The sequence below is a fragment of the Homalodisca vitripennis genome, chromosome 5, assembly GCF_021130785.1.
Source record: "Homalodisca vitripennis isolate AUS2020 chromosome 5, UT_GWSS_2.1, whole genome shotgun sequence".
Lineage (NCBI taxonomy): Eukaryota > Metazoa > Arthropoda > Insecta > Hemiptera > Cicadellidae > Homalodisca > Homalodisca vitripennis.
Genome location: NC_060211.1, coordinates 164,029,817 through 164,056,286, shown reverse-complemented (window position 1 = coordinate 164,056,286; position 26,470 = coordinate 164,029,817). Strand labels below are relative to the sequence as shown.

The 26,470-nt window shown below is 32.6% G+C and overlaps 1 protein-coding gene across 10 annotated transcripts in view; it reads left to right on the top strand.

Moving 5' to 3' along the window:
• LOC124363097 (peripheral plasma membrane protein CASK) overlaps positions 1-26,470 on the top strand; it is a 522,470-nt gene that overhangs the window by 80,767 nt on the left and 415,233 nt on the right. The gene's annotated exons all lie outside the window — the stretch shown is intronic.

The following is a 26,470-nucleotide window of genomic DNA, read 5'->3' as shown; positions in this document are numbered from 1 at the left end:
TCCTAACATTCTTTCGTGAAACAAAAAATCAGTAAAACTACGTTTCCGGCCAACAATGGCAAATGTTTAGAAAAGTCCTAGCTCCTTTACAATCCTTCCATCGTCAAAACAAACTTCAAACAAAATTAAGTAAAGCATATATAATTCTGTACAGGTTTCTTTTAAGATTTGATCCCTTCTAAATTTAAGATTTGCTACTTACGTAAATTTACATGTGATCGTTTGGTTACGTTTGCTGTTTTCACGATCCAAGCAAGACTAATCATTGTGTGGCCAACACTTCTAATGTCAATCATCCGGATTGAGGAGTGCTCTCAAGGACAATATACCTCATTGCACAGTCATACATTACCACTGTAATCTGATCTCTGCTTGCTTCTGAATCTTAAGATTACATCATGACTAAATCTGATTGGATTCCAAGCACAAGTGTCAGAAAGTAGTATTATAAACTTGAGCATTTTTCTCAACGAATTTAAAATACAAGAAATAAAAATTTGTATTTAGGATTCAAATTTTATATGTATATTTATAATAATATATATAATTGCACACTAAGTGCTAAACTTAAGAACGGCTGGACTAATTCGGCTAATTCTTTTTTTAATATTCCTTGGAATCTAAGAAAGGTTTATATGGAGAGTCAAATCTATAAAGTTTCACAAAATATTTTGGAATTCAGAGAAAACTCAACAATGCAAATGCAAATATCTTAGAACAAAAGTAGATTACAAGGGCAAGGCAAGTAGACGCTGTTTGACCAAAGTCGGTTTCCGATACCTATATTTGGTAAAAAAATTCAGAGTCAAATGTTGGAAATATAATTAATTCGAACAAGCATAACTTAATATAAAAGCCAGTCGGAATTTCACTTAAACTCTGATCCTCTTAACCAGTAACACTAAAATATTAGGTATATCCCTAATTCCAAAATCTTAGGGCACCATAATATTACATCATTTTTACTGTGAAGAGTACGGATTTAAATATTGAAGGTCCGTGCGAAGCCAAGGGTAACTGCTACTACATATACTACATTAAATTTGTATAAATGGCAATACCCTAATTTAATGTTGATTTAATAATAATAATATATATATTATTTATATACCTTTGCAAATGGTATAGTCATGTACATGCAGAAATAAAAATAACAGATTTGATATTTTGGTAATTGAAATGTAGTTGCGAACAGTATAGGGGTTACAAATTGCTATCAGCCTATCTTTAGTTTTTGTAATCTATTAAACACTTTTACTGCCAGTGAAAGTAAATTGATCCCTTACTATAGGACTTTAGTGAAAAGTAATCAATGTACATTAAAGCTAAATAAAGACAAGAGCTGTTAGTAAAAATATACCAAAAACTTATATAGTCTTTTTGATTTATTTATTGAGAAAGTTTCGGTGAAACTATAAAACAGATGTATAAGTAGAACCTATGAGGTGAGTGAAGAAACTGAAAAAGTAGTCCAATATATCATAAAATTTGGTTTAATATTATTCTTCACTCTTAATTTTTATCATTAACTAGAATTTCATTGGTCACCTGATGGCTCGTGAGTATTAGTTGTACTTGTGTGCAAACTATTTTGGACTAATTAAAAATAAGTAATTTTTTGGGTGTATTTGTACATATAAATAACTATGTTTTTAATGTGGTAACATAGTTAATGTATAAGTAACCACTCAATGAATGTATGGTAATGTGTATGTCACTCTAGATGTTGGTGACTAACAAGAAAATTAATAATTTTATTCTTTATTTTTGGCTTAGAACTTAAATGTTACAACTAGCCATTGGACAATGTTAAAAGTTGAAGATTAATATCAAAATAAAATTATAAATAATAACCAAATAAAGTAATAGTAAAAAAATAACTAGTGAACAAACTGAGCTTTTAATGACAACAATTCGGATATATTTTGGCAAAGTACCAAGATTGTCAAGACTCCTGCGTCCTTTAAGAGCCGAAGTTGGTTCTTTTCGCTTAAACCATCATTATAGCCTTTATTTTTTTATTATTTTTCCAATTGTATTTAATAGAGAAATTGACAAATAGGCTTCATTAGAATACACATTTTTATATGGTTTAGGATTAGACCTTATAAAATAATCCAAAAAGACTCTGGGAGTAAATTATTCATCCATAAGCCATTAAGAACATCAGTGAGCTTTGTCAATGGGTTTTTGGCAAAGTGAACAAAAAAGAAGTTAAATATCACATCTTTTCCTAGTGTAGATTCTTAAAAGATGCAAAAAACTATTAAACTTCAAAAAAGTCCTAAATGAATTTTATATATAGGTATATATATATGTGGCGGAGGAAGAGATCACAAAAAGTCATCAGCACATTCAGTAAAATAATTGAGGTTTGCATTTGTTGATAATTCAGTGGTTTTGATTTCTTATCTGTTTCGATGCTTCACTGACAGGTATGAATCTGGTTATACTTTATTTCTTTGAGTATTTAAGGAATTGTAGAGTTAAGCAACTACTTCTCATGCTTAATATAATTCCTTAATCGATTGAATTTATTAAACACCTTCATCCTTTCACTGATTATTGTTGAATATTCTGGTTTATCAGAGACAAACCAAAAAATTTGCCTTTGGAGGATATGCTTTAGGACCAGATAATTCAACTGAATAAATGTTACCTTACATTGACAAACTTGATATTAATTGTCTACTGGATTGTTACAATCATGGATGTTTGATCATTTAACACTTCCAGCTGTTGAGTAACATTGTCTAGTTGACTTGTTTTCAACACAAATAAAGTAGGTCAAGGTTATTAAGAAACTAATCAAACTTGATTTCCTTGTTGAGAGTTTCAAGACAGATTTGAATGGTAACTGATGGTGATTGCCTCATACTCCTTACATCAATTGCAAACATTTGAAGGCCTATAAATAAGCTGTAACAAAAAGTAAAAAATCAATTTTACTCTTTTTTGTACTGTCTTTTGATAAAAGTTGACACTCAAGTATTTGGCATAAAAAAGTTATTGATGTCAATACATTGAAAAGGTTATAATCTTGCCAGTGAGAGACATTGCTATCCGATCTATAAATTGGGCATTACAGTTGCCTAATATTAACATAAATGCTCCAATATACTTGCGAAAGAAATTACAGTTCCACGGATTCTGTATTTGGGGGAGGAGGTGGAAATACTTTTATTGGTTTGCTTTGAAGTAAAATATGTGCAGCAGTACATATAGGTTAGAACACAGAAATTGACTGCCACAAAAAAGGAAGAAAAGAATAAAAAAAGAAAACAGATTAAATATACTCGAAAACTGCTTGGAGTCCAGATAGGAAAATATGGACATAGTTGTTGTCACTGAACAGGACGCAACACGACTGTAACATATACAATAGAAAATGAATACTCATTGTACAGTTCTGGTTTTTGGTTGACTATTAATTCAACAAACAATTAATACTTTTATTTTGTTATTGATTTTAGTATTTGATGCTGGCATTTCAGATTAAACTTATAAAATAAAGTTAAATATAAAGAAGTTATAATGGATAGATTTAGAAGAAATATCTTTACATAAATAACCTGTTTAAATTGCCCATTATGGCTCCACAGGGGGGCAGCAGAATGTAAGAAATTGATATTTATGACAAGAATCTATCAGTCTTCATTTCCATTCGTTATACACCGTAGTGCATTTTGTTGTTACCTAATAGACTCTACTGGGAGCAATCAATCCCAGAGTATACAGTTACTTCCCGGAGAAAAACCACCCAAAAATGTTGATTCATAAAGGTGACATGCAGAATAACATATAACATTTTTATAGTGTATAGCAAAACAGTCTTCACCTTTATCATAAAAATTATCGGCACTCAGTGTTAAACCACGTTGTTAAACTACTATTTCTTTGTTTAAGTTTGTTTTTGGCAATAGATGATCAGTTAAGAAACAGTTGTAAAACAAAAAAGTTTCGAGATCTGCAATCTGATCTCTTCTTCAGGTGTATAACTAACCTTACTCATCATTTCTAACTATGTTAAACTGTAACAGGTATTAGTACATACACATTAATATATGTATTAATACCTCTCCCAACTGACGAAGAGGATAGATTCCAATCCTCGAAACGTTGTGTTTACACCTTTCATATCCTATAACGATGGCAAATGTCAGAAATCCTATTATCCTTTCAAATCTTCCACTGTTAATAACAAACTTTAAGCAAAAAATAACACTAAATATTATAAACTTAACTAAAGAACACTGGTAACAACACGTCTGCTCATCACAACACAATCAATCACATATCACTGCCCGGTATATAAATAGCGATCTCCACGGCAAAAAACAAGAAACGGCAAGTAAGGAGGACGCCTGCGGGGCAATCACTTTTAATAATTGTTGACTCATCCTAGATTAACTTGTTAAGAGCCGACTGTGTTGGCGGTCATCCTAATTTTAGCACCATAAGAACAATGTTAAATTCCATGCACTTTTACAGCGTATTTTTAGTCGTAAAATTATGAGCAATGTTTCATCCTAAAGATGTAGTTATTACGCTTCCAAAAGGATTTAAAATTTTTTTTAATTAGTTTCTTGAATTTATCACTTAAATATGAGAAAGTATAGATTTTACAAGAAAAATTATAGAGTTTTTGGATGCATTTTAATAAAATATCGCATAACGTACTATGAAAAATAAGGGCGTAAAGTACACGAAGTTTAACATTAGTCTTACAAGGAAACACTCAAGATTTAATTACTTCACCCGGTTCTTAAATCCATATCGTGACTCCGTATTGGTTTGTTTGAACTCTCTATTATGTTTGATTTTCATAATTAACTTTTACGTATTTAGTGTTGGTAATCAAAGTGGCATGACTTCTACAGTTTTGAAATAATTTTATAATAGCCCGGTGGGAGCACAGACTAAAGAAAGAAATAGACTAGTGTTATGCAGGCAGGCTAGAGGGGCTTCACCAATGAGGAGTGGGGAGGAAATGCACTAGTCATCCGCTACCAAAATTTCCGCCTCTTTGTTTCGCTAATCTCACTTGTGCACATTATTACAATATACTAATATTATAATATTAGTTTGTTTAAAAAATAATAAAACGTTTGGAATTAGATGCGTTGTAAATTTGTCGTGTAAAGACACAGTAATCACCGTAATATTATTTTTTTATTCAATTGAATTGTTTTGGCACCGATGTTTGGTTGATTACTACTATAGGTATCACGTTAGTATTTACAGATTTTATATTAAATTTAACGGGCAAATGTATGGAAAAAATACACGGCAGAAGACTAAATTCGTACTTTGAAAATCTACTAGTTGTATGTAACAATTTAATAATTTTTTTTAAAGTTTGTTATGACGATGGAAGGTTTGAAACGTTACCAGGATTTCGGACATTTGCCATCGTTACAGGTTATAAAAGGTATAACACATAGTTTCTTTAGTCTGTGGAGGAATCTCTATGTTCTTGTTTCGTAATTATGGATGCGTCTATGTATATTGTAATGGCAGTCAATGTAGGAGAGTTGACAGCGAATACAAGACAGACCGTACCACCTTACACGCCACCGCACTATCTTGTTATGTTTGTTTACAAGATAGCAGACATGGGTCCCATACCATGTCTCTGCAAATTTGTTTAAGGATTGCAGTGTATCCTTTAAAGAATGCCCTAGCAAACTCAGTCGTAGCACAACCCTCGCAGAAATAATCCTGTAAGATTAAAACGTGTGGGTAGACTGAACCAAAGTAAAATCTTAATTTGTAGGTTATTTCAGCACACACTTACTCTTTGATAATTTCAAGCCAATTAAAAAATATACCAGTATATCTTCAGAAAGCATACATTTTAAATTTATCCGATAATATTTATATACATAATTATTGTATTTACAGATAATGATTAATGAAGTGATCTTAGGGCAAAACTAAAAGAGCATATTTTTCAATTAAAACTTTTGGGATTGTCGATCAGAATATATTGAGTCCTGTGTTTAAATTTTCTAAAGATTTGACTTAAAGAGATATTTGGTGTAAAGTTATACAATAGAGATTATTTTCACGTTTCCTTTAATCATGTCCGCTTTGGGTTGATACTAGACATCGTAACGTCACGAAGAAAAAACACTCGGCCTAGTACAAAACCCAGGAGGACTCCATATTATATTGGTTCATTTTTTGCCCTACGTATTTTAACGTGTTTTTAACTAAGGCTTTACTTCTGGAAGTAAAATGTAGAATGCCCACAGGCCAACAATTGAAAAAAATTAAACACATTTCCCATCCAATCGTTATATTTACCAATGGCGCAAAGTAACGGGTACGGCGGTTATCGCGAGTTAACCAAACCAAGCAACAAGACAACGTTGAGCGTGGCTGCCGCTTAGAATGGGTGACCTCTGAGTGATCCTGTCCTTGCAAGCAGCTAGTCAGCCCGGCTATTGGCGGTGGTTCGGAAGTCATCATTAAGCCGTTGGTCCCCAGGTTAAGTGTTAGAGGGCTTCTTAGCCCTAACTAAGCCCTAACTTCGCCTGATAAAATAATCCATTACTTTACATTCCTTTACTTGGAAAACGATCTTTCAGAGGTCACCTATCCAAGAAAGATCCACGCTCGTCGTGGCTTGATCTAATTCGTTTGCGATAATCGCTTAACCAATTGGACAAGGCTGTTTGTATTTTACATATATCGCTAATAATATATACTGTATATTTTTGTGTGGTTCAGAGTTACAATTTATCTCTTTTTTTGCCAGTACGTTGTAAGAATGTGAGAATACCGAACGTAGTAACTGTCAGGATGGTGTGTAAACTAGATAACCTGTTGTAGCTAGTTTAAATTTCTATGGATGGAAATATCTTGAGTTACAGACCAAACACTAAATACTCGTAGTTTCATTTGGATTTCTGTTGAAAAATAAAAATACAATAAGTGGAGTATGAACCTAATGTTCATTTATAAAACTGGACTAGCGGTGGAAATAATGGAATTGTCCTTTCTTTATATTTTTAAACTGAGTAAACCTACAAACCAGGGAGTATAAACTTTGAAATAAGTTTTAAACAGTAAATCACTACTAGCCACCGGCTGATAAAGGGGATGACACGCATTGTGGCGGAAGGAATGCCACATGTGGAAACTGCTTCCCTCGCTTACACAATACACCCTCCGTGCCTGTTCTTGTTACAAGACTGGATTACATAATTATGATTTTCTTCTCGTCTTATTTTATATAGATTTGCAAAATTCTGTTTTCAGATTTGTTTGTTTGCACAGTTCGTTAAAAGGAATACACATTTAAGATTTTATTTGTTTAAAGTTTGTTATTGACGATGGAAGGTTTGAAAGAATAACAGGATTTCAAAATCGTTATATGTTATAAAAGGTGTAACTAACACGACGTTTCGAGGATTGGAATCTATCCTATTAGTCAGTTGGGTGGAGCATTAATACATACAAAAATAAAGAACAGAAAGATGAAAAGAAGGGAAAGGAAAGGGATCAAACATACACAAATGCTGCTTGGAGTCCAGGCTAGGCGTTGTCACTGCTCAGAATGCGAGTCCCGAGTACATGTCACGAGTACGAGAAACTCAATCTCACGTTACACCAGCACGGATGAAATTGGGATACTACCACGGAAATCGATGTCGGCTCTTTGTTTGGCACCGCGTCGTGTCATCTGAAACAATCGGACAGAAAGCGATGGTGAGGAGGGGAAAAGGTAAAGGCAAGCCGCGTCCGGCCCTATATTTTGTCCTAGACCTTTTGAATATGTGGATTATATCTTTATTTTTGAGGAATTCACACACCTGCTTTCACGCATAGAAACAGTGATTAAATATACACGGTACGCATTTTATTAACGATATGATCTCAAATACCTTGTAGATTCTTTTACACGTTGTCTAAGAGTAGTATAATGTAATTCCTCAGTTTCCTGTCATTATTTAATTATATACAGTCCAACTTGGATAATTCAAACGGTTTTAATTCGAAATTTTGGTTAATTAAAATTTTTCCTTGTTCTATTACACCCTTATACGATGTAATAGATTATGTGTTATTTTAAAGTCTGGATGATTAGATTTATTTTAGTCCCCTGAACTTCGAATGGGTGATGTCATAAGCTGAATGACGTCATGTGTGCATCGTCTGTTACGTACATACTCGTACACAACGTCACATATACTGCGCTCGGGAGTATTTTAAAAATTGGAATTTGAAGTTCAGATGCACTGTAGGCTATATAACATCAAAGATCTTGATCTATTATATGTGATAATAATTGGATATTTCAACGTTTCTGATTTTCTACGTTTTAAAACGTTATGTAGAACAATTATTATTATCTATGTAACAGTAGATTATTTATTAAAGCTTTCCATTTTACCAGCTGTATTGTTCCAAATAGACAGGTCCGTGCCCGAGCATCAAATTTGTCAGAAGGCAGGTCAAGATCATTCTAATACAAGTACTTGGTAGTATTTTGGGTATATGTTATAGACCACATCAGCAAGAATGTATCCAGGAGCGGCGAGTGGGGGGGGGAGAGAAAAAGACTGATATTTTCCCGTAGTGGAAAGAAAGTAAGTCAAGTGCAATCAACCCCTCATTCCTCATTTTGATCCTTAAAGCGTCCTTGGACCGTTTTAATGACGAGAACGCTCTTTCAGCAGTATATGTCAGTAATACTGATTTATTCAAGTAATAATAATCGTCTGCTAAAAACAGATTGAAAAAGAAATTAATATTTGAGGGAGGGGTCTGGACCCTTTGGAAAGACTGCAGGGAAACCGACGACGAACAGTGGATGATCCATCGTCTGTGCTTTTTGTCAAACAACAAGAGAAAGCACTGCTGCACTATATCGCATGTAAAGATTTGGATTTTAATTTAATCTTAAATGTCACGTTAAAGATTATTTGACTATTTGGTAGAAATTCATGTCACATTTTAAGAACATTTACGGTCCAAAACTACCAAGAACATAAGATCAGATCCTCCCCCAAGTTATCGTGCACGAAGAAACTATTAAATCAACATAAAACATCAACATCAAGTTTTTTGTATAGGGTAAATATTTGTCTGAAGGCAATTAAACGGCTTCACATTCTCATTTTTAAACGTAGAGGCTGATCCCCTTTTACGCCTTATTCTGTCCGTCCTCATGGGCCACTGGCCTGTACAAGGATCTTATCAAACAGAATAAGGGGGAGAGTCGATACAGTACAAGATCGATGGTACTGATAAAAAGTGCAACGGTTACAGACAGGATTTGAACCTGCGCTATCTCTAACTCAGACCCAAAGTCCAACGACTTGGACCGCTCAGCCATCGGCACTCCCGTTTAATTGCTCTTTGAGTGATTGGCTTTAAGTTGAATGGTTCACCACGCTTCCGAATACAATATCATCTGACAAGTTCATGTTTTTTTATAAATAGTGCTGAGCTAATCTAGGTAGGAATAACTTTTTCTGAAGTAGAACTAACAGTTTTCCAAAATGCGACATTTAGTTTCTTCAAATTTAATGTAGAACAGAATAAATGGTTCTTATATTTTTATAACTATTTCCAAGCACAATAAGGTATCAACAATGGAACATTGTAAGAATAGAGACAGATGTTGGATCTGCTGGACATCACCTATTTATGTCTGCTGGTATTGACCTAGTTATGTTTGGCGTGCACATATACATACGTGATGTTAACCACTGTGATGTTAAGTGACAGTAAATCCCGCTGCAATCTTCTTTTTTTACAAAAATGAACTAATTTCATTAACTATTTTGTTAATATAATCTCGGCTCTGGCGTGAACCCTTTACCTCGGAAAGTGCGCGAGTCTTTTGTTACGCGAGTTGTTAAAGCCGCTGGTAAAGTTTTTTTTCCGACCATCAACTTTATGCAATGTTTTTCGATGATGTACTTTTACCTGTTCTTTTTTTATATGTAAAGTACTAAAATATATTAAATTTGGTTTGTTTCATATACCTCTATGTAGTATTATTGAAATAAATATGTTAGATACACCAATTCTTTTCCTAAAATGTAAAAATATTTGAATAAAACAAGTTATAATAGTTTATATTTCAGTTTTAAAAAATTATAGAATTATTGAACAAACATACAAAATTAAGACAATATGTGGGTCAGTTGTACACTAGCTTATCCCCAAACCCTTGCAAAATTTGCGTGTATGAAATTTATCCGGCACTTATGAATAGGAATTTTAGAAATGGACACAGCATTCAAATGGTTAAAACGACTTTCTTAAAAAAAAAAATATTTAGCTGTCAATTAAAGAACCTGGTCAAGGAGCTCTCAAATAAAGCGTGCAATCTTCTTCTGATGAACTATGCCCAGTCAAATAAATTCCGATCTGGCAGTGGATATAAGTTAAGTTCAAACAAATTAATTTGTAATTTCGTACAAGTAGAACAACTTTGCTGATGGCTTTCTAAGTCCACTGTTCAAAACGGCTGTTTTAGGATTCGTAGATTTGACTTACTCTTGATTAATCCAACGTTTATAACGTATTTTATTAAATTTAGTAACATTTTACAAACTAATTAAAACTTGTTAAATTAAAATCTTCACATTTGTAAAACTTGCTAATTAATGAGGTAAAGTATGATGAAGTTTACTGAGTTTTGAATATCAACGTTTTGAGTTATTGATTGAAGAGTTCATGATATATTAGTAAGAAGTATATCCCTCACTGCGTATGTATTTCTATTTTTAATAATTAAACGGAGTAATAAAAAATATCTCACTAATTTAAGGTCCTAAAGTTGTTGTTATTTAAATTATTTAACGTCTTTTATTATTATGGACTAAGTGCTACGTTTCTTAAAAGTTGTTATTTAATGAAATTTGGGCTGATTTTGAAACTAGTGAGTTTTATAATTTGTAATATTTATGCCAATTTGAAACTTAAAATTTAGAACAGGTTTTGATAAAAATTCTGTCAGATGAATGCAAACACAGACAAACCTAAACAAGTTATGAGTTCAAAAGAACTGTCTTGTCTATTTAACCCATTTTCCGAAACGTACTCCTCTTTTTTCCTAACACCCTTTACGTCATACACGGGATATAAATAATATCAGTGGATCTTTGGCAAGTCAACAATTTGTGTAGTATAAATCCAGAAACTTTTAGATAATAGAAGATTGAAGACCACATAAGGTAATTTCTGACACGGGTCAAAGTTGGCGTATGAAAAAGTTGTTTACATTTAGTTCAACTCAATAACTAATTTTAGTTTTCAATACTGAAACAGCTGTAACATAGAGAGTTATAAATGATATCATCTTACTTAGAAAATATGTATAAAATTAATAAAAAGTACATGCACTTTACTTATAAGCAGTTGTCGTTGGTCGAATAAATCATCTTGTAAACATCAAACACTGAATGTGAATGTACAACTATAAAATAAAGCAAAACAAGGGTGGAACAAAATATGATCAGTGACTTTTCAAGGGATGAAAAATAGAGCAATCAAAATGATAATAGAATTTTAAAAATAAAACCGGACACATAAAAAAGTTAACACAAGAAATAAACTAATAGTATGTTGAAACAAACATAAAAATAATTAATAATAAGCTGTTGTGAACAAGGTCGGATTCGTTAAGACTTTTCGGAGTGGGTACCTTGGGTTTAGACTACAATTATCTTTACCTAACAAACGATTTTGCATTTAGATGTAGGAAAATATTAAATGTTTAGAAAACATTTAGCTATACTTAAAATTTAGTTCGGTTAATTATACTTGTACGGTTACTTAATTGTTTAAATTTTTGCTTCTGTGTTAATAGTATATATATTCTGTTATGGGGGACTTGATATAGGTAAATAAATAAATACATAGCGATTTTCATAAAAACGTCAAAATCTTGGTTGAGCTGAGGCCCATATGGTCCTTCTCCTGGATCCGTTACTGGCTATTAATTATATTTAAATATAAACAATGAAGGGTTTATTGCATTATTTAGTTGTAGTTTATCTCATTGTTCATAAATACTGTAACAACTAACATATTCACGGTTTCAACTAACATAATCATGATTTCAACTTACATATTATTCACTATTACAACTATCATATTCACGATTACAACTAACAAATTTAAGATTACAACGAACATATTCACGACTACAACCAACATATTCACGATTACAACTGACATATTCACTATTACAACTAACATATTCACGTTTAAAACTGACAATATTCACGATTACAACTGACATATTCACTATTACAACTGACATATTCACTATTACAACTAACATATTCACGTTTAAAACTGACATATTCACGATTACAACTGACAATATTCACGATTACAACTGACATACTCACGATTACAACTAACATATTGACGATTAAAACTGACATATTCACAACTACAACAAGCATTTGCACGATTACAATTAATATATTCACGTTTACAACTAACTATATTCTGGCTTAATATTTAATCCTGTTTAAAAAGACACAAGAGAAGAGAATCCTCTCATTTCCTTGTGGCGTAAGCTGCTGTAGGCTCTGTTTTACTCTGTGCTACCGAGTAACATTTCAGCTAAACGTAAACAGAGCTTCTGTATCTGGTTTTTTCTTTGTGGACACCCTGTACACTGAACAGAAAGTGTTCTGTTTGTTTGTGACTCGCCAACCCAGTCTCCGAATTCCGCTTACTTTGAAAATCTCGAGAATGATGTGAGAGTTGATTCCGGGTCGTATTATGAAAATGTGATTCGTGTTGTTGTTATTACGTTAAGTTTATTTTGTTAGTATGTTATTATTGGAATGTACGCATTGATTTAACCCACGGTTTATTTTGCAGCCAACATAAAAATTTGTAATTTAAAACGTGTGATTCAGTAGTAAGCTGCCAAACATCGAGAGATGGTCTGTCGCATCAAAATAAACAAAACTGGTTCGATAAACAGACGCCGTATGTGGCTTCGATCAGCCTATACGTGTGTCCCTGTGTTTTGTGCTAAAATCTCTTAACTCAGTGAAACGGTCGGTAGTAATAATAATAAGAATAATAATACTGTTACGGAATGGTGATTGTTTACAAGTCTGGTGCCATATTTCATTTAAGGACGAAGTAGATAAAAATTTAAAGGACATTCGTTGCTTAAATAGGGCACAAGATTGATTCTGATCGGATGAGAACTAAGCGCATAACTTTACTGCGATAAAATTACATGTATGTGATTATACTTTAAATAAATGATCGCATAGATAAATATATATATATATATATATATATATATATATATATATATTTAAACACATATGTGAAAGAAACGGCCAAATACAAAATAATTGAATCGTAAAAAGTAAGGGCTCTGTGGTGTAATGGCAGCACATTCACCCGGCAAGTGAGAGATCCAGGTTCGATTCCCGGCGCGGCGGAGCAAGTACTTTTTGCGATTCAATATTAAATTGAAATTAAATTAGGCTATTGCCACTTATACAAATTTAATGAATGTAAACATAAGTCATTTGACAGGTATTTGGTCTTCCGATGAAATGTTAGTAAACACATATGTGAAAGAAACGGCCAAATACAAAATAATTGAATCGTAAAAAGTAAGGGCTCTGTGGTGTAATGGTAGCACATTCACCCGGCAAGTGAGAGATCCGGGTTCGAGTCCCGGCGGAGCAAAGTACCTTTTGCGATTCAATATTAAATTGAAATTATATATATACACGAGCGTATGCAAACATTGGATACCAGTTTTTGCAATAAAAAAAAAACCATATATATATATTTTAATTGCAAAAAACTGTTTTCAATGTTTGCACGCTCGCACGCACATAGAAGCATTGACAAGTGTAATCATAGTTAACGTAAACACTTATTACTTGTGAATCTGAAACAAAGACCTCAAATCAATAAATAGGCGTTAAACGAAAGGCAATAGGTCATGTTAGTGCAGGAGCGGAAAGCTAAATATACATAACACATAATCCTGTTTTTATTGAAATCTATAATAGAATTTTCATTACGAAAATATTTATATTCAGTCTTGCTAGTTTTGGTAGAGGGCAAATGGTAAGGTATCCAAATGGTTTAAACATATTAAACAATATTTTTTTATCTGGTAACGCTTTACTTAGCTAGACAGAGCTTATACCCACCACCATACTCGGAAATAAATGTCAGATCAGCGTCAGATAACAGTTTACAGACCCAGTGGCGACTTTTAGTAGCTTAATCTAGTTTTGACGGTAAAGTAACTGCCGGTAGATTTGAATGCGTTTAAGCAAAGAAACTTATTAGTTTAGAAAAAATATCCTTTGGTGGTTTTAAACCTTTTAGATACCCTCCTATTTCAACCTTCACCAAAATTGATTATGATCGATATTTTTCCAAGACGAAACCCTTTATCGAATTCACCGAAACCCCGGTTGTGGGCTTATACAATACATTGTCCCACGGCTTCTAGATTTTGTTGTTTACTGGCGAATGATCGTTTTGATATTGTAAACTCACCTCTTGAAGTTTGATGACTGTTATATAGCGTATTGCATAATTTTATGTTTACTGGAGAATTATCATCATGATATTTTAAACCCACCTCTAGAAGTTCTACAGTTTTGATATAGCCTATTGCTTTACATTTATTTAGTTACGCTTTCTAAAAACTGTTGTTAGTTATTACCACAACTCAAAGGTATTTTATTAATATTTGTTTTTATAAAATGAAACTGAGAAAATCTATCTAATTTTCAAAGTAACACTATAGAACACAAATGTCGCCTAGAGGGCAAGTTTAAGAAGGCAGTCCCGTCGGCGCCCGTTTATGTCTATCATCACTCAACGAGTCCCCCGCCTAGGGGCTCCATTTTCTCAACACCGAGGCATGCGCCTACCTTTATGTTGTTTCGTAAATCTCTCATTCCGTGATCAAGAGCAAATTAGCGCCGCCTTCGCAGCGCGATACACGCTCCAGATTGATCGCTTCATTGCTACATCGCTACATTGCCTTTGGGGTCCGTTCAGCTTCCGCGGTGTTTTCATTGAAGGAGAAAGAGATTTTCAGTTACAAACGTAACATTACGATAACATAACGATACACTATAATCCCGGTTATAGTGCCATTGAGGTCAATAGATGTCTTGTCATTTTTGTTCACATACGGAGCGTCACACGTGAAGTGATCTTCTTTCTAGCGTAGGGTTCAATTCCAGATAAGTTCAGTTGACGAGCGGTCTAAGACGTCGGACTTTAAGAGATAGTGCGGGTTCCAAGACAGTCTGTTCCGTAGCACTTTTTTATTAGTATCATCGATCTTGTACTCTACCGACACTCCTCCTTATTCTGTTTGATTAGTTCTTCGTACATGCCAGTGGCGGCCCATGGGAGCGAGCAGAATAAGGCTTAAAAGGGAACGGCCTCCAAAACATTTTTATATAATTTGGTTCGTACCTTTTTTCACTTGAATACGCTTGTGTAACTGATTAAATTATCACTGATGTAAAAATAATTAAGGCGATTAACGAGGTACATGCGTTTTATTTTCTATTGCTTAATCATTCTTGCATCGATCAATTTGAGACTTTTTATGGGAGTGTCAGCGCTGCTATGTTATAATCGCAATTGTCTGGAGTGGAGTTTATGTGCCTGTGTACGGTACTCTCTGTGCTGGAGAGATAAATATAACATCGATTTACTACAAACTATCAACTATATTAAAGAAAAGATTTATCAAATTTTATTTTAAAAGCATGACGACGTCAGAACTGTAGCCATTTGTGTTAGCATCCGATAATTATGAAGGAAACATGATTTCTTTCCGGACATTTGCCATCGTTCAGTGATGAAACAAATCCAGTAACACTACGTTTCGAGATCTGCAATCTGATCTCTTCTTCAGGTAAAGAACTAACCTAATACATGAATTACAAACTAGGTTAAAATAAACAAATCGTTCCAGACCGTTGTGACACGCCTAAGTCAGGAATCACAACCACCATGTTGTGTGTCAGCTTCACTAACTCTAAAAAATATACTTAATAAAAACATAATAACACTAATTATTAAAATTGAACTACAGAATAAACAGTCTCAATAAGTCTGCACTTACCGACCAACCACACAGAACTGACCAGATGCCAATAGTAAATGGCGATCGTCACGGCAGAAATTATAATATGATTACGATTTTGACTACCACTGAAAAAAGAGTGTGCAGGGTTACAGAATGAGGAAGCTATAGGAAACCAATCGTGTATACCTCTTCGTGACACTAAATGTTTAACCTATTTAATTATGTGGAACTATTAGAGCTAGCATTTAAAACTTAGTCAGTCACTTAGTACCGATCTATGGGTTATAAACTGTTCGGTTGGTCTCGTGTTCGAATCCCGAGGGAAAACAAAAATTAGTTTCAAAGAAACATGAACACCGTGCGACAAAGCCAGCCGGCATGGTGGTGCGCCGCGCCGGGCTTGACAAAGGAAAAGCTACAAATTGTTAGCTGACTGTGGTAAAAGGCTGTTACTCTTTCACGGAGCTGCGAATATTTAACAGTCGGTTGCAACCATCGAGTTTGCCTGTAGGGCACACTCTAATCCAGCCAATTGAGTTGCGAAACATTTAAAAATAACTCCATTACTGTACAGTTTAATTAGTCATCATGCGCAGAGTTAATTAATTATTTCGCGAGGTGTTAGATTTAAGTTATTACGAGCGTTTTATAGCGTACACTTATATACCATTCTCGTACTACGAGACGAGTGGTATATAAGTGGTATATATAGTGGTATATATCCCGACCAAGATTACTAGAGTGGCTTAGCTAGTGTAGATATCGATCTAATATTTAATGACAAACCGATCCACGAGATATTTAACTGTAGATGTGTTCAATGTGTAGATCAGTCTGATAATATTTTATTTATGAACTTGTTGATTACTTGTAGTTAAGATAGATCAGTCTGATAATATTTATGAACTTGTTGAATACTTGTAGTTAAGATGTGTAGATCAGTCTGACAATATTTATGAACTTGTTGAGTACTTGTAGTTAAGATGTGTAGATCAGTCTGATAATATTTATGAACTTGTTGAATACTTGTAGTTAAGATGTGTAGATCAGTCTGACAATATTTATAATCAATTGAGTATCGGTAGTTAAGATGTGTAGATCAGTCTGATAATATTTATGAACTTGTTGAATACTTGTAGTTAAGATGTGTAGATCAGTCTGACAATATTTATGAACTAATTGAGTACTGTATCGGTAGTTAAGATGTGTAGATCAGTCTGACAATATTTATGAACTTGTTGAATACTTGTAGTTAAGATGTGTAGATCAGTCTGACAATATTTATGAAGTAATGGAGTATCGGTAGTTAAGATGTGTAGATCAGTCTGACAATATTTATGAAGTAATGGAGTATCGGTAGTTAAGATGTGTAGATCAGTCTGACAATATTTATGAACTTGTTGAATTGAGTATCGGTAGTTAAGATGTGTAGATCAGTCTGACAATATGTATGAACTAATTGAGTACTGTATCGGTAGTTAAGATGTGTAGATCAGTCTGACAATATTTATGAAGTAATGGAGTATCGGTAGTTAAGATGTGTAGATCAGTCTGATAATATTTATGAAGTAATGGAGTATCGGTAGTTAAGATGCGTAGATCAGTCTGATAATATTTATGAAGTAATGGAGTATCGGTAGTTAAGATGTGTAGATCAGTCTGATAATATTTATGAAGTAATGGAGTATCGGTAGTTAAGATATGTAGATCAGTCTGACAATATTTATGAAGTAATTGAGTATCGGTAGTTGAGATTTATAGATACCAATCTGACAATATTTATCACCGAATTGAGTATCGGTAGTTACGATGTGTAGATCAGTCTGACAATAATTGTGTACTGACTATCGGTAGTTGAGATTTCAATATTTATCACCTAATTAAGTATCGGAAGTCAAGATGTGTAATAAGTCTGATAATATTTATCAAATAATTGCATACTTGTTGTTAAGATGTATAGATATCAGTCTGGTAACATTTATGATCTAATTGAATAGTCTACTTGTAGTTAAGATGTGTAGATATCAGTCTGGTAACATTTATGAACTAGTTGAATATTTGTAGTTAAGATGTATTGATATCAGTCTGAAAAAATGAACTAATTGATTACCGGTAGCTAGACCGAGTTGATAGAGAATTAATAACTACGTCGTTTAGATAACAATCTTGCTAAGTTTGCTAACTAATTAATTGAATACCGGTAGCTAAGCCGTGTAAACCTTACACTGAGTGTATTTATTAACTAACTGAGTACTTGTAGATGTCCGTGTAGTTATAATTCTGGCTATATTTATTAACTAATCGGGTTTATTTAGGTATTATAGATATAAGTGTTATTTGTTTACTAATTTAATACCTATATCTAAAATATAGATATTGGTCTGAAGACCTTAATAAACAATTTGCTTAGTTAAACTGAGATCGGTCTGATAATATTGAGTTATTAAGCCAGTCCGTGTTATATTATTATTGAGCTCAATTTATTATCTAGAAAGAATAAGGTGAATTCAATTTTCACGGTTGAGAAGAGCGGGGGTCTCAGTCGAAACCGTGGGATTTTCTTTGCTAAGATCCGTACTAGCAGTGGACGTTGTCTTTCAGTCCAACCGACTGAAGTCAACAATTTCCTGGTGTGTCCACGTATCCCACGTCAGTCCAAACTATTTTACCCAGACGGTGCTTACAGTGGAGTCACCCGACGCGTGGCGCAATAACTGGCGATCTCGGCGGCCGTTATCTGTAGCACCTGGAGGATAACAGGATGGCGGTGGTGTGGGGTGGCGGACGCGTGAGGAGACAGGATTGATCGCGCGAGAGAGACGCGAGTGTGGGGGACTGCGCAGGTCCAGCTCCGCCACCGCCACCGCTACCGTCGACAGCTCGGACAACAGGTCTTGGGCAAAAAGTGTCACGTGTTTCTGGTCGTTCGTGGTGACCTCTTCTCGGGCACGATCGTCCGTCTCGTGCGGTGTCCGGACCCAGGGAGTGCGGGGATGATGGACGGGACGGTTCCTGCAGGAACACGTCGCGATGTTATCAGTGTCGTCTGATCCGATCAACTGATCCGTTTGTAGTCTGATTTTCAAAACGCCGAGTGGCACGGTTGGATTGTTTCGTGCGTGATTCTACATTGTTGGATACACACACCGCTGGATCCTGTTAGCGTATCGTTATTGTGCACGGCATCGTTAGTCCAACTGCCCCCCAAAACAGTTGTCCTCGCGTCAACAAATGAAGCGAGCCATTAATTAGTTTGCTGTTATTACCCACTTGTCAGAGTGACCCAGTTTTACCGAGAGGTTGTCCCATGTGTAGTAGTAGTCTTTACTATGTTCCTTATCTCAGGATTTATACATGTATAATATTGTTTAATTTATAGATATTCATAAAAATACAATGTTCATAAATGCGGATGGAAATTTTTAACGTGGTCATTGTTTAAAGTGGAGTAACGTTTATGTTTTTTACTTGGTTGTAAACAGTTTTTTTTAATCGAAACACTTTTGAATGCATGATTTGTTTTACCGGATTCGAAACATTAAAACTGAAAACTATTCAGTTTTATGAAGACTTTTAATAGAACTAATTGCAATAGGTTTATTCGTTGTCATCCGAGATCACAGCAATAGGATTTAAATATTAATGGGTTAAGTAATGTTTTAATAAGGTGAGATAACATCTAATGCATTCAAAGTACGAATTCTGAGTTATTTTACTCAGATGGATTTACAAATCATCCGTATTAATTAGTTGTAATTAATCATCACAGAGTGGATTTAATTACCACGTTTTCTGATATATTTCTTTATCCTTTCCATAATGTTAATTTATTACTTGCTTCTAAATGCCTGACAAGCAAGCAGGTAATTTTATATCTTGAACTTTGAAATTCCTCTAACGCTTTCTTTAACCTCAAATAAAATGTATTGTTTTTTTATTTTTCAATAGAAGTCAAAATAACATATTACCCATTTTCGAGTACACTACATAATTTGCAACAATGAGGATAAACCCCCGCTTATACAAACAAGACTTGAAAACTGTACAATTAATAGATTTATAATACACACTGTGAGAAAATTGTATGCATTGAATTTCAAATGTTGCCACTTAAATGGATTACGAATCTGTTTACCGGATGTAATTTCCATCCACATAAAATATTCATAAGACTTCCTGACTGCCTGATCTCTCGGCCAGTTATTGCGCTAATAAACAATAGCCTGCCGTGTACAAAGGTCGCATTAAAAGCATGTTTTTAAGGAAGGTTTTGAACGAGGGTACTAATGGAACCTATTTTTAGGTTCAAAATAAGTTTTTTTTGTCCACACACACTTGACTCATATTATGCTAAATAAAAAAAGTACTTATAATGTGTGAAACTGTAAAAAAGGTCTTGTGCCTTTTTTGATATTGAAGTAAAATATACATTATTCAATAATATTTAGTTATTCGAGAAGCTTTGAACATTTTGCCAGAATGTGTGTATAGCGTGGGCATAGTTTAGTGCTAGAATTATATAATTAATACATGGTAGAATATTTTACTATTTTAGTAATTAAATCTTCTTCCAAAAGTAAAAAAAAATTGAACATAAAGTAAAAGTTTTGAATAAATAAAACATAATCTTAAAAACAACAAAAATCTTAGTAGCCTACTTATGTTATTAACAGATAACAGATAAAAAATTCTTACGGAAATCAGTTTTTCTAATCTTTGAATAATTAAAAAAATCTTACATTTTACATATTATTTTCAAGAAATTAAGTAGATGTGCATTACCATCTGCTATTTTAATGCGTGTCTAACTAGCATGTTACAAAATTAACTATATTCTTTATTTTTAGTTTTGAGAGTTTTTACTTTTATTTGAATTTGTAATAAATTAGACACCGAAATTGCCTACTATTTCGTCTGTCCAACTAAATGATTGTTTTTAATGTATATCCCATAAATGAATGAATTAGTGAGTTGTTAATTTTGCATGGATGTTTGTTTTAGGAGTACATGTAGGTGGTGCTAAAAATAAATTCAACAAAATGTCACTGGTATAAAAATTATGGTTCTTTTAAAAAATTGATCCCTTATACTACAGCAACTAAAAAGATCAAACAATTTAAAAATACAAAATTTCATAAACTATCCAAATTCTCCATGATTTTCATAAATTATGTGTATTTTTATTTTATTTTTTAACAGTCAAGACACAAATCTGTATTGAGGTATGTTTTTTTAATACTCGTGTACTTTGAAATGTATTCACTCTTTTGTTTGTTTATTTTAATTGATATTTAAGTTTTAGAATTATCACCATTTTGATACAAGTAAAATATTTTTTACTTTTAACCTAGTTAGGCGTTAATAAAACAGAATAAAAACACTACATTATGAGTCATTAATTTAAAAATTATAATGTCCATTCTGGCACAGACAGGTAAAATAAACGTTAGACAACACTTTTAAGTGTAAAATTTTACAAGAACCAGGAAGAAAAGAAAAAAATGTCAAAACACAAAACAAATAGCCCTAAACGTGCTGAAAACTTGGTTGCTAAAATTGTATTGAAAATAGTATAGGATATCGTTTTGTACGGTTTGGATAATTATTAAAACAATAAAATTATCTAAATATTTTGACTATACTAAAAAATTTAACATTTATTTTTCAGTTAGTTTTTATTTAATTTTATAATGCAAATTGTGTTTTATATGCCCTTATTATTATTTTTACTGTAGTGTCAGTTTTTGAAAAAGTAAACATATAAATCGGAAATATCTATCATTTTGAAAACAGAGAAGATTAAATTTTAGCTTTTAGCTCTCAATTAGGTCCTAATAAGTAAGATATCCTTCAGATTGAAGCGAGACGTGAACTGAAAATGAAATACATTTTTTAATATTCTGTTCTGAATAGTGACATTTTCTTTGAATCCTTTTAAAATAAGTAATATTATACAATCCAACCAAAAATTAATTCAAAAAATTAAATTAAAAGAATTAAAGTCATGTTGTAGATTAATACTATGGGTATTATTATATTTTCATATCCCTCCTGACACTTCTAAAGAAATGAAATCAGCTGAAATACTCCCATGAACCAAAACTGATAAATGTCCCAATTTTAACAATGTTTTCTTGTGTAGTTTTTGAGTTTCTTTTATAATTTGACATACTATCTTAATATTTTTATCATATTTCTGAATAGTAAAATTTGGTAAATTTTCTGTTACACTATGTAATATTTAATTTTGTATGTACAGTTTTTAGACAACTGTAAAAATATGGCCTATTCAAATTCTAATATATGTTTGTAATCTAAATTTCGGACCAAATTGAATTATGAATCTGACAATACCTTTGGTAGCATTTTTGCCGTTGCCACTATGACACTTTATGACAGTAAAGAGATTTGATTAGGTTTTATTTTTTTTAATTAGTACTACTACTTTACATTTTATGATTTTAAATTACGAAATTCACGGAAATATGAATAAACGCAGCAGTTTGCTGGACGGAATAGTTTGCTGGATGGAATATAAAAAACACAGCAGTTTGCTGGACGGAATATAATAAACACAGCAGTTTGCTGGATGGAATATAATAAACGCAGCAGTTTGCTGGATGGAATATAATAAACGCAGCAGTTTGCTGGATGGAATATAATAAACGCAGCAGTTTGCTGGATGGAATATAATAAACACAGCAGTTTGCTGGATGGAATATAATAAACGCAGCAGTTTGCTGGATGGAATATAATAAACGCAACAGTTTGCTGGGTGGAATATACTAAACACAGCGGTTTGCTGGATGGAATACAATAAACGCAGCAGTTTGCTGGGTGGAATATACTAAACACAGCGGTTTGCTGGATGGAATACAATAAACGCAGCAGTTTGCTGGATGGAATATAATAAACGCAGCAGTTTGCTGGATGGAATATAATAAACACAGCAGTTTGCTGGACAGAATATAATAAACGCAACAGTTTGCTGGGTGGAATATACTAAACACAGCAGTTTGCTGGATGGAATACAATAAACGCAACAGTTTGCTGGGTGGAATATACTAAACACAGCGGTTTGCTGGACGGAATATAATAAACACAGCAGTTTGCTGGATGGAATATAATAAACGCAGCAGTTTGCTGGATGGAATATAATAAACACAGCAGTTTGCTGGACAGAATATAATAAACGCAGCAGTTTGCTGGGTGTACTCTGAAGGCAATAACGTGTGTAACAGATTCAGGATATTAACACATTCTTTGTATCATTATTGTGATCCATTCACATATTAAATTTGATAAAAGTTCACTTTATACTTTCCAATAGTTTCATTGTTCACCTGCAGATAATATTTTCTATATTTAAATATGTAAAATTGCCTTTGAAATTCTAAGTGCCCGCATGCCTGATCAATGTACACATTTAAATTACCACTTGAGAAAAATTTGAAGTATTAAATTGTGTAACTAAGAGGCAGCTGTAGTGAAATGAACTTGAGTTTTACCCCATAAGTGCAATCTTAAATTTCAAGTACTTTCAGACTGTTACTTTAATTCATGGAATATAGATGTTTCTCATTTTTAAGTATAATTAATTCATTTCAAATGATTTTTTGTTAGTCTTTCTAAGTGTATACTTTATAAGTATGTAAATTATTAAGTTAAAAAAGAAGTTTTTCTAAAAATTTAAAAAAATATTAAAACATATAAAGTTTGGATACTTAAAATGAAAAACTGTTTGTAGTCCTACAAAAATGAGGATTTAGAAGTATTTTATGTTTGTTCTTATGTAGCTAAAATAAACATAGCTCCGCTCTTAAAATACTTTTTTGGTTAAACTCAATTAACTGTGATGGCAAGTCAATAATTAAAGGCCAAAAAGCAAATATCTGTAGTTTTATACTGTTTTTTACCCATATTATTTTTATTTGCCAGTACGAGCACAAACATTGAAGAAGAATTAAGCAGTAAAATCTTATTTATGTTTACTTACAACATATATAGGTTTTACTCAATATATGTGAATCATGACCTTCTAAGTAACTATTGTTTAATAAAAAGTTGCCATTGCTGTAATATTTTGTGATATACACATACGTAAGATGAAATCATTTATATTCTTCTGATTGGAAGCCCAATTAATGTTACCATTACTCTGAGTGTTTAGTAATGAATTCCATGTTGTGTTAGAAGTGGCAGGGATATGCTACCACATTGCCAGTCGTGGTATTACACATATTAAAAAAACCAACCTGGTGTGTTTAAAAATTGCTGGACTCCATTGAGCTCTGAGCTTTTATGAAAAATTAATGCTTGTGCAGTGTTGGTTTGGTCATGTTTGTTGATCATAAAACATTACGTATCAGACCTGCCCAGTTCATAGCTTTCAGCACAAACACTTTTTAATAAGTTGAATGCAAATTATTCAGTTCTTGTTTTAACACTAATCTTCTATTTTAATAAATCTGAATGTGGTCATTTTCTTACTCATTTACATACGGATTGGGAACTTCCTGATGAACTTCTTAATTGAAATTTGGTTCTGGTACAGGTCAGACTCTGAATAACAACAAAAACACAAGTTTCCACAATTTATTATTTTGGAATAAATTTTCAGAGTTTAAAGTACTTTATATTTTTGATAAGGAGTAGATGGAGAAATTTTCAAATATTCATGGAAACTAATAACCACGTCAGGAAAACAAAACTATTTGGCATGTGTACTTATTGAGCGAGGTACATTTAAAAAGAACCTAAAATGTTCACAAAAGCATATTTTGGAAAAATCATGGGAGTTTTAGAAAATATAAAATATTTTCTCATTGATAAAATCTTGGAATTTGAAAACTGTGAGAAAGACCACCAAGGTGAGAAGACACTCACTCACCTTAACTCTCTAAATCTTTTAACCTTAAAAATAAAAAATAAACTGTATCCAATCACCCAATCACATCAAATAAAAGTGTTTCGAAATGTACAGAAATTCACCAATATGGCTAAGTAAGATAAGCAATCATAAGTAATCACATTTAAATCTTGCATGTCAGTTTTGGGGATCAAGGAAATATCCCAATAAAAGAAACAATTCACCTATGAGAGATGAGTCTATTTATTGTGTTTTGTTGGTATATATATTAAATTGTTTTAACGTGATATCATACCTTTATTATATTTGATATACAAGGTAGTTGAAATGTTTCCCCATACAATAGTTTTTGATTTTTTCACATAGTAAAATGTATATTGTGAATTAATTCTCCCAGTCAAACGAACAAACATTTGTGCATATTGAAAATCTTCCAGGAACAATTCTAATTCAAAATTTTCAAAGAGCAATCTCCTCTTTGTCATCCATCATTGGGAAAAGAAACAGAAATAATTTGGTACAAACTGAAAATATTTATCTTTATTATTTTTTTAGTTATTTAAATACAATTGAAATATTTTGGCAAAGGTAAGCCCATTGGATATACAATGCTCAATCATTTTAAAACTTAAATAACATTACAGGAAAAACCCAATTAAGAATTCTTAATTAAGATATTATAAGTTGATATTTATGTTATATCAATATAGGTCACTCCGGTCAATTGTATATAATATAAATAGATTTAATAGCTTTATGTTAAGACAATCAGAGTTTCAGTATCAATAAGTGTATTCTACTTTATTTCTACTTTACTAGTATGGATAATTTAAAATTCAACAATTTCAAAGATTCATTTGGATTTTGTTGGTTAAGCTCTTTGATGTTACATGTTATTTAATAAATTTTAATTTTTGCAGATTGATAATTACAGTTAATTGATCATCAGTGTGTATAAATGTAATTGGGATATTTATAGTTACGTACAATACAATTCCTACGTACAAATTGAAGAAACACAAATGTTGTAATAGTATAATAGTGTAATAATCATTGTAACACAGTCCTTGTTAATGTAAAAGGGTTGTCCAAAAAGTATATCAGTTTGTATCCAGTTCAAACAGGAATCTTAAAATTCAGATATTTTTAGTGAAGAACGTACATTTTTGTTCAAACCTGCATCACAGAAAATACAAAAACATAAGTCTTACAAAACGCAATCCACAGTACGGTCATACGAATTTTGAAATTACCATTTACTGGTTCTGGTACTAACATCAGTGAGGCAGTTTTTAGATTGTCTTAAAAATTCTCTAATATAATGCAGCAAGTGATATTTTAAAATTTTGGAACATTACCTTAAGACCTGGTTGTAGGAAAACAAGCTTGACTTTTAACTTATAAGAACAATGCCAAACTTGAAAGACTACACGCTTATTTTTTGTCTTGTAATTATGGGAGATTTCTCATTTTAATGGATTTCATTATGATGAATGTACATCCAAATGCTTTTT